We start from the raw sequence: 14,058 nt of genomic DNA, 5'->3' as shown, positions 1-14,058 counted from the left end.
GATGGTAAATACCACTGCAAAAGGCTGTCAAACCGTGCCTCATAAAGAGAATTGGTATGCTGAGGGTTACCGGATGGACCTTGTTGAGATCTCACCATCGGGAGCTCATCACGCATTGCCTTCATCATCTCCGCCATAGTAGCCATTGCTTCTTAGGGCATATGAGCAGGCGGGGCTTGGGACTGACTTTGACTTGTGGAGCTAGAAGCTGATTTTTCCCTTTCTCTTTGCTGTAACCCATTTCTCTTTGAAATTCAGACCTTTCCCCGAGTACTTTACTCATAATCTCATACTAATCGACCAGCTAGGAATCAGTACCAAATCCAGTTTCAGATCCCTCTGTCGGTCATCGAGACTGGCTTTGAAGTTGTGCCGTCTCAAGCTCTTCCGTCATTTTTTCTTGTTCATAAAAAGTCTTAGAAACACAACAGTAACATAGTTTTATGAAAATAATAACACAAAAGTTTCTTGAGTTGCGTCGTTGACAAAAGCTTTTGTCGATTTTCTCAAATGGCTATCTTTCCAAGTATCAATAACATGTTCATGAGGGTTCGCCTATACAAATGTAGAGATAGTGTGTTAGAAAGTATAATTTTGTTAAATTAAATTAATATTTTTACTTACAAATTGGTGACGCTTAGTTGCCAACGATTTTCCGCCTTGCGTCGATGTATACTTCATTTCTTTTTTGTTTTTCTTGTTTTGGTTGGATCACGCAATAAATTTTGGACTAAAAAACAACTGAACAATATCTTTCCAACTCTCCTTGGTGAAATGGTCAGGTGGGGCAATGGGGAAACTCTCCAAATCTTCTGGCTTAGAGTAATATTTTTGGAAGTGAGTATGTATGATGTTCTTTCTCTCAGAATAGTTTTTGTGCATCTCTATGTAGATAGTTTTCATAACTCTCTCAGGTTTTGGATAACCATAAACATTTTAAAAATGCAACATTAAAAAAATAACACGTCAGTTGGGTTTGTAAATGAATAATAAAAAATTTAGACCATAAGACTTGTTCTAATTTTTTACCTTCATCTTTTGTACGACTTGATCCTTAAATTGTTGAGGTACATCAACAAAATCCAAGTAATGTCCCAGAAACAACATGTTGACTTGGAGGCCTATCTGGCGGACAAAAGCTTGGTCATCCAAGCCAACCACTTTGTTCATCCTAGGATCATGCTGAAGATCTAGTAGTTTTATGGCATTCCACCTTCAAATTTCAAGTGGTATGTTATTAGCAAGGCCATGACCCTTTCTTTTCGGCAATTGAGCTATCGATATTTTTAACAATCACCAAAATTTGTAATATTAATATAAATTAAATATTCGTTGAGATTGGCTTTCAAGCTATGACCTAAATTTGAAAATTATTATTAACCTGACTCGCAAGAGGAGGGTACCCTACTAGGATCTGGCGGGTCTAGACCACCACCATCTCCACTGTGAGAGGTGGCTATATCAGCTGACATTGTACTTAAGAACAAAAATTATTAGTTAGTATCAAATTAACTATTAACACTCATCCTCAACAAAGATCAAATATCACCATGGAAATGAACAAAATGATTACAAGTCTTATCTATTATATTTTAATTTATTATTTATTACAACAATATAAAAACTATGTAGAATAATCACTATCACTTTCATCATTAATTAAATTGACATTAATCGGAGACCATGATTAATATCATCTTCATAAAGAACAAGCAATTCATCTTCTTCATCGACTTCTTCTTCTTCTTCGAAAATTCCTGGGATCACTTGCAAAATCAGGAGATTGGCATCAAAGTTCTTCCACACCGTCCCATCCACCGGGTGTCACATAACCCCAACATCATTCGATTTCCCAGTGTGGTGCCATATCATGTCCTTCGCTGTAAGCCTTGAACTATATAGTCTTTTCAACCGGGGTGCCAACAGAAAGTAACACATCACCTTATGCGGCACCTTTTTTCCTTTAGTTTTTTCAAAAGTAATCCATCGACTACTTTTGCAAACCAGACATTCCTCTTTAGTTGCATGCTCTTTGTAAAATAGGCAGCAATCATATTGACACACATGAATTGACTCGTATCCCAACCCTAATTTCTTCAATCTCTTTTTAGCCTCGTAGTACATTGATGGAATTTTATTTTCCTTCAAAAAGGAAAACTTTAACAACTTCAGTAATTCATCAAATATGTTGTTAGGAATCTTCCCTCTAAATTTCAAATGCAATAGCTTAGCTAAAAAGTTAAGGAAAGAAATCCAATCACAGCCAGGATACAACTCAACTTCAATCTCCTTAAACAACTCGTCGTAATATTGACTAACACCGGAATTATTGTCTACTTCCTTAGTTGTCAGTAAGAGGAAGTCCTCCACTATGGGAATCATCTCGTCAACTTCATCCTCATCAACCACCTCATCAGCAACATCTAGTTCTGCTTCCCCATGATAAATCCACCTCTCATAACCTTGATAAAAACACCTATCGAATATGTATGCTTTGACAACAGGTAAAGTTTCAAGCCTATTATTTATGCATTTGACACACAAGCACATAATTCTTCCATCAGAATCATTATGTTCCAAGGCCATCGTCAAAAAGGATTGTAGACCATTCAAATATTCTTGACAAAGACGATTTCTCAATATTGTCAAAGTCTTGTCAATCGCCATCTAAAGTGTTATAAGAGTATATGAGTTTTAGTAATGTGAATAGCAATGGATAACAAAAAAAATTTGTTATCATTTTTTAAATCTTATGCAATATTATAATATCTTGTGATATTTTATGATTTTTTGTTAAATATAATTATCAATTTCTATATTCAACTAATTTATAACTATTTAATGATAATGTTATTTAATAAACAAATTAATAATTTTTCATAAACTAATTTATTATTTATTTAATTAATTATTATTATTTTATAAACTTTTAATAATAGTAAACCTATTATGAAAAAATAATTAAATTATTAAAAATAAATTATTATTTAATTAATTATTCATTCATTATTTTATTAATTATATTTTAAACTTATTAATATGATAACTACTAATAAATTTTAAAATTAAATTAGTAATTACTTAACTTAAATAATTATAAGATTATATCATAAGTTAATCAAATCATTATAACAACTTACACTAATTTTTTTTTATTTATTTAATTACTCTATAGTTTTTTAATAACTTTAAGAAATTTACTTAAATTGAAATTTTAATTATAATTTTACTTTTAAAATAATTTAAAATTTATTTATATTTAATAATAAATTTAAATTTCTTTATATTTTATAGCTAATTTAAATTCAATTTTTTTTTAAATTTAATAAATACTAATGTCGTTTATGATTATATTTATTTAAATATAATAAACAATAATATTTTTATAAAATTACAATTATTTTTTTTAAATGATCAAAATTAGTCTATTTATCAAATATTTAACTAATTACTAAATTATAATTTTCTTGGTTAAAATTACAAACCTTTAATTAGAAATTATATTTTATTGAAATGTGTAAAATTTTTACAAAAATTTCGACAGCATAACAACTGTATTCTAACATACCCAAAAAAAATTAAATCTGGAAATTTAACCAAGAACAATTTCAAAACTATATAATACTCAACATAAATAACATAACTTTAACAAAAATACACATTCACAAATTACTAACAAATTTTTTCTTAAAATTTTAATCATTACATCTCATTTATATTATTGACTAATTACATACTAATATTTTTAAAATTATAACTCCAAATTTTAAAAATTAATTGTCAAATGTGATTTTTCTAACTAATAAAAAATGGTAAATACCATTTTGGACCCCGCGTTTTGCAAAAGTTACGAATCAGACCCTCTGTTTTGTTAAATGATAATTTAGACCGTGTATTTTGTAAAATGGAACAAAATAATACCCTGAGTCTGATTTTGGTCAAACTATTTTTCAATATAATCAAAATACCCTTGAGTTTTTTAATTAATGAATTAATTATATAATCAAAAATACATTTTAAATAAAAACTAAATTAAATACACTTTTATATTAAATACATTTAAATGAATTAAAATGTAAAAATAATTTTGATGAATAAAAATAAAAATTAAACATAATCTTAAACGTAAAATACTTAAATGTAAATAAAATATACAAAAAGATAACAGAAATTAAAACTAATCTAACATAATAAAAATTTTGATTTTTTTTCTCCTTTCCACTTATTCTTCTTCTTCTTCCTACCTCATTGTTTGGCCTCATATTCTTCTTCTTCCCTTGTCTTGCAAGTAGATCGATGACGGGATCTGGGTTTCTACAACTACGAGGGCTTCCTTCTTCATCCTTTTTCGGATCTGGTCTTCAAATGGCAATGGGGCTGGGTCGCGGTGGGGCTTCCTCCTTCTTCGATCTGGTCTTCAAACGAAGGTGGGTTGGATATGGTCTTCACGTTCTTCTTCTTCTTCTTCTTCTTCTTCTTCTTCTTCTTCTTCTCTACAAGATGTTGGGTGCGTGAGACCGATGGAGACTTGGGCTGAAGCTTGAAGAACCATGTGCGTGCAACGGATGGAGGCCTGGGATGTGCGTGCGACGGATGGAGGTCTGGGTTTGACGACGGGGTGATGGGGCTTCAGATCTAAGTGATGGGGATAGGCCACAGATGAATCTAGGCTGGAAGGAGTTGGATTTGTGGGTTTTGTTGAGAGATGATTTGCTTGTGTAATCTGTTTGTGTGGGATAGGCTTATTTTTTTTCTTCATATTTTTGCTGGATTTTTGTTCATATGTTTATTACTTTTACATGATTTTTGTTCATCATTTGTGTATGAAATTGGGTATGGAAGAAATTAAATGGATTGATTTTGCTATGGATTTTGGATCTTGATTTGTGATGTTGCTAATTTTTTTTTAATTTGGGTTTGATGATGAAGATTTCAATAACAGAAATCCAATTTTTTTTTTTTTAAATTTGGGAGTTAGATTGTTTATATTAATTTCTGTTTTATGTGATTAATTAGATAATAAATTTTATTTGTGAATTGATTTAGGATTGATTGTTTTAGTTCAATGATATATAATTATTTATGTTAATTTTTAATTAATAAAAATATTTTTTAATTATATTTTATTTTAAAATCAATTTATATTATTTTTTTTATTTAAAATGTATTTTTGATTATATAATTAATGCATTAATTAAAAAAATTCAAGGGTATTTTGGTCATATTGAAAAAAGTTTGACCAAAATCAGGCTTAGAGTATTATTTTGTTCCATTTTGCAAAACACATGGTCAGAATTGTCATTTAACAAAAGAGAGGATCCGATTGGTAACTTTTGCAAAACACAGGGTCCAAAATAGTATTTATCCATTAATATTTGACACCTTAAAGTGCTCAACACCAGATAAGGTGGTTTATCACAAGAGATTAGTGATAGCTAATAATAGTGTTGGTACCGTAACCTAAAACTTATATATATATATATATGGAAGACTTCTCAATGGTTACTACCAATAAGTGGATACTAATAATTATGATGATGTGACAACATAGTGACTTGGTATAGCAAATCACCAACAAGTAAATATTCTTTTTTCTACATTAATATCATTTGACACTCATTTTGGTCAACAACACGGAGTCAAATAAACGACAAGAAAATAGTACGATGCTTGAGAAAACAATCTAATGGAAAGTAAAGAACACAAAGAATTATAGTGTTTCGGCCCAAGTGATTGGTAATGACCTACGTCCACTTGATAATATTATTAAGTATTGAGCTTCAAAGGTGTGATCAAAGAACTAGGGTTCCTGAGTTTCACAGACCTTAGAACGAGAAAACAATATAAACGATGGATAATAGTAATGTAATTCGGAAAAAGATCAAAAGATCCCCCCTTGAGCTATTTCATGTATATTTATAGGCTCGATGAGGGTTACATGAGTCAATTAATCATATCTTTCCTTAATAAACGAATATTCATGTTATAATGAAGAGATATTCTCGAATATCATTACAACTGTATAGATTTATTCATAAATATACGGAGTATACGACCAGACTGGTCGTATATAAAACTTGAACTCCGCATATGGAAATATCTCTGGTCGATAGACGAGCAACATCTCTGCCTCATGTCGAAAATTCTGGCCATGTCATCAACAGCTATTTTTTTGATAAACATTTCCCCCCCAAGTGTATTTATTGCGACCAGCAATAAGTAAACTTAGGAAACTAACCTTTCGTATGCCCCACGAAATCTGTCAGGGCCCCTCGTGTGTTCTCGAAAACTGTGACCTAATCACGTCCAATCATGCCTTTTCGGTTTCCAAGTAATCCCTCTGACGACTATTACACTCCCCCATGCCTTGAAAAAGGTAACTCATGATTACCCATTTTCAATATATCTCAACCATTATAAATAATCCCCAAATTTACCTTTTAACTTTTTACTAGCCATTTTCTTGCCAGAACCTTCAAGAACTCCATCTCAAAGCTCAAAAATTTCGAAGATCTTTCGTCGCTGTTCTAAGGATCCTCTATTCGCACATCCAAAGTCACTTCGTTTCAGAACCTCCAACCTTCATCTAGGTAAATTTCTTCAACTTTCAAGCTCTTTGACATGCCATGCATACTGCTAAACGCTTGTTTTGAGTTCTGAAATTTTTCGTGTTCTTGGGTAGAAATGCTTGAGGATTGTGGGAATACTGATTGATGCTTGATAGGGTAGTGTAGTTTTGCTCTGTAGGATTTAGGAGTCAGTTTGATAGTCAAGATCGTAAGTTTATGGCGTAAAATCGAAGTAAAAATTTAATTTTTAGAATAGTTGAAAAACTGGGTTTTTCCCGCCCCTTCGGAGTCGAAAAAGCTTTTTTCCAAAAACTTTTTATTTCCGCTTTCTGATCTGTTTTTCAAATTGCTCGCATAGAACTTCGTGTTTCCGTTAGAATGCTGCTGGTCGTAGACGCGAGCAACATTATTCCAACTTTCAACATAAGCTCCCAGGTTGTGCGTCTTATCTCCTCCTTTCTCTGTTCGCAGTTTACATGCAAGATCCGTGGGGAGGAGAAAGACCTACAGATGACGACCTATTGGCTCAACTGCTCGAGGACGAAGAGCAACCATCGTCACATATTCCTGACATCCCATTTTCTCGTGTCACTCCAAACACTTCACCCGTTCTTAGTCAAAATATGGCTCGTGCTAAAACCAAAGCACAGGAAAAAAAAAAACCCCCACTCCTTCACATCAACTTGCTCCTCAGGCTGAAACTCCCTCGACCAGTGGTCGAGCTAAAAATGCTCCTGACCCCAACATCCAAAGACACGCTCGACCCCGACATGCCATTCAGCCAGATGTGGAGTGGCATTTAGTTCCTGAGAGCAGAGTGACGATCAGGATGATCGCCAATTATGTCAGGAAGTATGGTCTCACGGGGGTGACCTTAGTCTGACCTAACCAGGACCAACGGGCAAACCTGCCTGGGGGCGCCTTCAGTGCCTAGTCGAGGTTTCACATCGAGGCAGGGGCTACCTTGCCTCTTCACTCATTTTTCCTGTGCAACCACTAGAAATGGCCTGTGCCAACTCCTCATGAGATCAACTACTTGTTCGACCTCAAGTCTAACCCTAACCAAGAAGGTACGGGGTTTTTTCACTTCTGTCATCAGGAAATCGGGCGCACCTTCCTGACTGACACCACCCATATATCAAATGTGGGGAGGTACTAGGAGTACTTCCTCACAACTGACATGATCGTGGACAACCTGGCCTTCACTCAAGGAGGTAAAACTTTCGTACGACTGGCTGTTGATATTTATTTAGTGTTCTTCTCCACCATCTCTTAAACTTTTAATGCCTTCCAGGCACATGGCTGCGACTAGACCTAACTCCAGATATGGAGTTGAGGCTTGCCCTCTTGGCCAACATGACTGACGTAGAAAAAAGCGTCAAACATCTGGTCACAGAGGCAAATCTTAGGCTGGTTGGCCTCTTGGCCCCTCATCAGGACATGAGGGAGTTAACTGCAGGGAGTGCCACAGTCGAGGAGGAACCCGAGCAGCAACCACCAGCGTCGCCTCCACGAAGGAGACCAACCGGGGTCACGATTAGGGAACCTGCTGGCACACCTCCAGCAGAGAGGCCCTCTGTCCCCCTTGGGAAGGGGAAAAAGAAGGCCACCAAGCCTGTCGAACACTCGGACGAGTCTTAAGACGAGAATGGTACAGTTATTTCACTTTTAGATAGCGTGCCAATTCCCTGTCATCTATTCGACGGGGACGGAAATTTTAAATATGCTCCAAATTTAGGTCCAGACTTCTTCATGTCAGCGAGTGAGTATAAGACTAGTAGAGTCTATAGGATAGCGACCAGTAATAATAACTTGGGTATTTGACTTTGCAATCTTTCTTTATTTCCTTTCCTGATGTTATATACTTAGTCATTTATGCTGTCTCACTGTTTGACATTTTGCTTCTTTACCAGACATGGACTTCGTGAATGTGTTCGACATTTACAGCACTTCCGAGGTTACCGCGGCTCCCCCGAGCAAAAAGAAGGCAAGCAAGAGGCACCATGGGGAGAGTAGCAAAGCTCCTCAGGCTAAGAAGGCTCGCAATGCCAGCCCCCCGGAGGACGGGCCCTCAGCCAATGCAACTCCACTCTCTCCACGCGAGCAGCAGACTCCTCCTGCTCCAGCCGGATCGACTCCACCTCCAGCGGCCCCAACCGACCAGACTCATCAGGCCAGTCCTGCTTCGACTGAGGGTGATATAACTGGTCGCGTCTTCAAGTCGGTCAAGGACAAGGTTACAAAGATTGTAAAGCACGACCGCTACCGAGAGGCGATGGCCGCGACCGAAGCGATGGACGTCAACCTGATCTTAAATCGTGCCTTGAAAGAGTTTACCAGTGTAAGTCATCTTTTTTTGCGGAGATAACTCTTCCATGCTATACAGTTAGCCTAATTTCTGCTCTGACCGAAGGCAAGGCTGACCCTTACCACTTGCCACCTCCGCTCGGGTGTTGTTTCTGAGGAGGCCAAATTTGTAGAGCAAAGGCATGGTGATGAACTTAATGCTGCCAAAGAAAAATATGCCGACCAGCTTGTAGTGGTGCTCTAGGAGAAGAAAAAGCTGGCAGAGGAGTTGACGGAGAAGCAAAAGTCTCTGAACAAGACCATTGCTCAAAGGGACCTGTAACGCCCTGGCTACCCCAGAACAGTTACGGTGAACGGTGGACCGGAAATTTGACTCACTACCTGAGTCCTTTGGTCAAAAACGTGCTCTAAGTGTAATTAACAGGTTAAGGCATAAAACCAATAAAAAGGAAATGGATATTTTTATTACAAACTGCTCTGCAGAGCTAAACAAAACGTTTACAAGCTATTCTCAGTACAAAAAGGTCACTACTGTTGTAAAGTTACAATCCCGCCGACCTAAGCGGCAAAAATAGGGTAAACCCCCTAGTTCCTCTGAGAACACCTTGACCGTGGTGGTCAAGCGGCTGCATACGTACACACCACCACATCAGCTCTCCACTCAAGGCTAGGTGAGCTTCTCTTTCCCTTTACCTGCACCACATAGCACCCATGAGCCAAGGCCCAGCAAGAAAACATAAAACTTTATATAACATTATCAAATGATTATCATTATAATCACACTGAGCATAAAGCTTTCAAACAAATGGGTAAACACCACATGAGGTTTTGATAAACCACACTGAGTGACTGCCATGCAAGTCACTAATTCAGATGGAAGAGTGGCTGATGGGTAAGCCACTAGCCTTCAACAGGTTCTGGTAACCACACTGAGTGACTGCCATGCAAGTCACTAATTCAGATGGGAGAGTGGCTGCTGAGTAAGCCACTAGCCTCCAAGCGCTTATTACATTCATCGACCCTCGGGGTCGGTCTGGCATTAATGCTCTCTAAGCCATTCAATGCTGGTGATCTATCAGATCAAAACTTGTTGGCTTGCGTGACACACGCTAAGGCCGTCCTGACTAATAAGCCATCTCAAAGTGATCAGTGCCCAGTACCACCCCCGAACCTGACTAATAAGTCACAGCTTCACAGTTGATACTAGCACCCTTGCCAAACCTGACTAATCAGTCAGTGCCATGCACAAATGAGCAACATATGCTAAGCATTCTATATTCAATCCATGTCCATATTTTCACAATCACATGCCTCATGTATATCCACGCATGTCACATTTGGGGTGCAGTTTTCTTACCTCTGGTTCGAGCAAGAACGAATAAAAGAACAACCCTGAGAACGATCGACTTTTTGGTCCTTTAGCGGTTACCTGGTCATAACCAAATCATGGGATTACATCAATAAAATGAATAATAAAAGGTTCCCAAACCAAAACCTAACCTCCGGGACCTCAAACACTACTCAACCGGGTAGTAGGTTCAATCCCGAGGCCTTAGGCTTGCATCCCCGAGCCAAAAAGCTCTCTTTGGCCAAAAATGCCTTAAGGGCCGCGGCCCTCCTTGGACATGCCGCGGCCCGCCCCTCAAACAGAGGCGCCTAAACCCAGCAGCTCCCAAGGGCCGCGGCACACCCTGTCCATGCCGCGGCGCAACGCCCATTTCAGCCAAAACCCCTGTTTTTCTTCCCTTGCATTTTCCCTTGAAACCAACCCTTCAAACCCAATTTAAACACCACCCAAACCTCTCTCAAACACCCATTTAAACCTCCAAACATCACTCATAACTATCCCTCATCATAACCCAAGTAAAACATCCCAAGAACTCCTCTTGATTCCAACTTTCCATACCAAAATCTAAAGCTGGAAGCTATGAACGAAAACAGAGCATACATGGAAACTAATGGCTTAAATCTTACCTCAAGTTCAGGTTATGGTGCTCTTCCACTGTGGAACACTCTCCCAAAGTATCAAGGCTTAGCTCCCAAGCTCAAACCTTCAACAAGTTCACAAAACTCACAAGGAAGAAGAAGCAAGAAGAAGGTACGGGAAGGACAAGAAGGGAACTCTGTTTTGGGTTCTGTTTTACAGCCTTCCATACATCATATATATCCATATACCAGAAGACCATAATACCCCTAGGTCTTTAAAAGTCTCTAAAACCACTCAAGGGCAATTTTGACATTTTCCACCTACACCGTCAATGATAATTAACGCTTCCCAATTCCCGCTAATCTCAATATTCTCAAACACCAATATTTCACATTCCGTTACCCTTTAATACCCGGTAACACTCTAAACATTAAAAGCACCCCGAGACTCACCCCGAGCCCTGAGCTTAAGCCCGTTATGACCAAACCGATATTTAACATTCCTTGATCGTCTCATGCCAAATAGCTCGAACAAACCCACATTATAATGTGGTCTCAGATTATATCACCAACATGTGAATAAATAATCAATTTACCCTCAACGGGTCAAATTACCATCACACCCCTGTATAAAGAAATATGGACACATATGCATGCATTTCACATCATATCATAATATAATCAACATATACATGCATTTAATCAATTAATAACATAATTAAGTAAGTACGGCCCTCCCGGCCTACTGTTCACGCCGTTAAATACGTCGGAGAATTCGGGGCATTACAGGACCAGTTCAAGGAGTCTAACCGCTTCAATTTCCGCGCGGCCCGACAGCTCGAGGAGAACCTGGTTGCGAGTAGACAGGACAATACTACTCTGGAGGGCCGGATCGAGGAGCTCGAGAAAGCCAATGCCAGCAACTTGGAAAGGTATAAGAATGCGACTCTCCGATGTTTCTATGATTTTTGGAAGCACAACCAAGGTGCCGACTTCAATTACCTTCCTGAGAATGCAAGGAACGTCGAGCTTGCTCGCTGTGCTGCTCGACTGGCGGAGGAAGAAAGGGCGAGGATTCCTGCTTCCCCTGACATTTCGCTGGCCGCTGGGATGGGTGGGGCAGATAATGAGGCTGCAGACATCGTCGATCAAGGCCCTTCTCAAGGTCCTCCAGCTCCTCAAGATCCTCTGGCTACTTAAGCTTTTTCAATTTATATTTTATCTTTTTAACTACACGACCTACGGGTCGTGATGTAACAATATATTTTTTATTGCTGCGTGGGCAGCTTTTACTTTTATTTGAACAATTACATTAGAGCAGCGACAGCTCACGGTGTAAAAGGATACATTTTGACATTATAATATATTTGCATATTATTATAACATCTGTTCGCATGACCGAACTTAGCATAGCACTTTGGTTTGATTTAACAAAATAACAAAATTTTGAAAAATACTCTAAGTGTCCTAGCATGCTTTCACTTATTTTGCTCATGTGTTTACATACCTTTTAACGATATGCTTTGCTTACTTGTACCTTATATGCCCCCCAAGTGATCGAGGAGATTTAGGTCCTTGGGCACTTGCCTTGACCAGAACCTGTTTGAACATTACAGCTCGGAGAAATATGATTAGCATTATAATATAGCAAAACAACACACGTAATGAGCAAATACTTGTAATAAATACAATAGTTGGCAAGAAATGACTGGCTACGCACAACCCCTTTTATTTCTCGTAATAAATGGACTAAACATGTCTGTACGAGTGATCAATAAGATCTTACACTTTTTCAAAACTTGTAAAAAGTAAAATTAATACAAGCGAATTCTTTAAGAAGAATTGTTTATTGGTAGTACTTGCGCAGGTGTTCTCCATTCCAATAGCGAGGAACGAGATCTCTGTTTAAGCGTGCAAGTTTATAAGTGCCTGAGTGAAGGACCTCATCAATCTGGTACGACCCTTCCCGATTAGGCCCGAGTACTCTAGCAGCTTCATCGCGGGTGTAACACCCTGGTCATCCTATCGTCACATGGCTAAAGGGTGTTGTCCCCATATTAGTGACTTTTGTGACTGTCACCTATTTGTTTGGACTGTTGGTCCTGAATGATTATTACGGTCATTGTTGATATTATATCATGTTTTATTATGCTTTTCTTGCTGGGCCTTGGCTCATGGGTGCTATGTGGTGCAGGTAAAGGGAAAGAAAGCTCACCCAGCCTTGAGTGGAGAACTTAGGTGGTGATGTGTACATATGCGGCCGCTTGACCACCACGGCCAAGGCGTTCTCAGAGGAACTAGGGGGTTTACCCTATTTTTGCCGCTTAGGTCGGCGGGATTGTAAATTTGAACAGTAATGACCATTTTATACTGAGAACAACTTATAAATGTTTGATTAGCTCTACAGAGCAGTTTGTAATGAAAAATATCCATTCTTCTTTATTAGTTTTCTACCTTAACCTGTTAATTATACTTAGAGCACGATTTAACCAAAGGAATCGGGTAGCGGGTCAAATTTCCGGTTCACCAATCACCGTAACTGTTCTGGGGTAACCAGGGCGTTACAACTTGGTATCAGAGCAATGCCAAGGTTAGGGTTCCTGTAGACTGGCTGGGCATGTACACACATCACTGAAGTCAAGTTCGACTCATGGTTTGGTAACTATTTATGGAGTTATATGTATAACTGCTTAAATGTGGTATATATGCTTTACTTGTGCGCATGAGACACCATGTTAAACCTATGCCTTGAAATAATATATTTCAGCAACTGTGTGCTTATTCGTACTGGGAATTGTTGGAACATGCTTATAACTATGATTGATTGTGAACTATTATGTGATACATGCTGAGTGCTAAATGTTATAGACATGTATCTACTTGTATATCTGTATGACTGTGCAATGTGATAATTGTCTGCTTGTTCTTGGACCGTAAGGCGGCAAGAGGTTTAGTTATTACTAACTAACTGGCCGTATTAATCATTATTTCAGCAAGGTATTAGTGACAAAATTATGAATCCAGAGCAGACAGACACATCTGCTAGCTAGAGTGATCAGGGCCAGAATAATAATAATAGCTAGGGTCAGGATAATGACCAGTCTCAGATTCCACAGCCAGCTCCTGTAAATTGGCAGCAGATAGTCAGTGGTCTGCAGGCTACTATATTGAAACAGGGAGAAGAGCTTCGTCTCCTGAAACAACAACAAGGGCCTGCAGTGGCCAGTGGATCAGAGGCACCTCCTGTGTCGGTGCC

This window comes from Humulus lupulus, chromosome 9, assembly GCF_963169125.1.
Source record: "Humulus lupulus chromosome 9, drHumLupu1.1, whole genome shotgun sequence".
Taxonomy (NCBI): domain Eukaryota; kingdom Viridiplantae; phylum Streptophyta; class Magnoliopsida; order Rosales; family Cannabaceae; genus Humulus; species Humulus lupulus.
Note: the sequence above shows the minus strand (reverse complement) of the source record.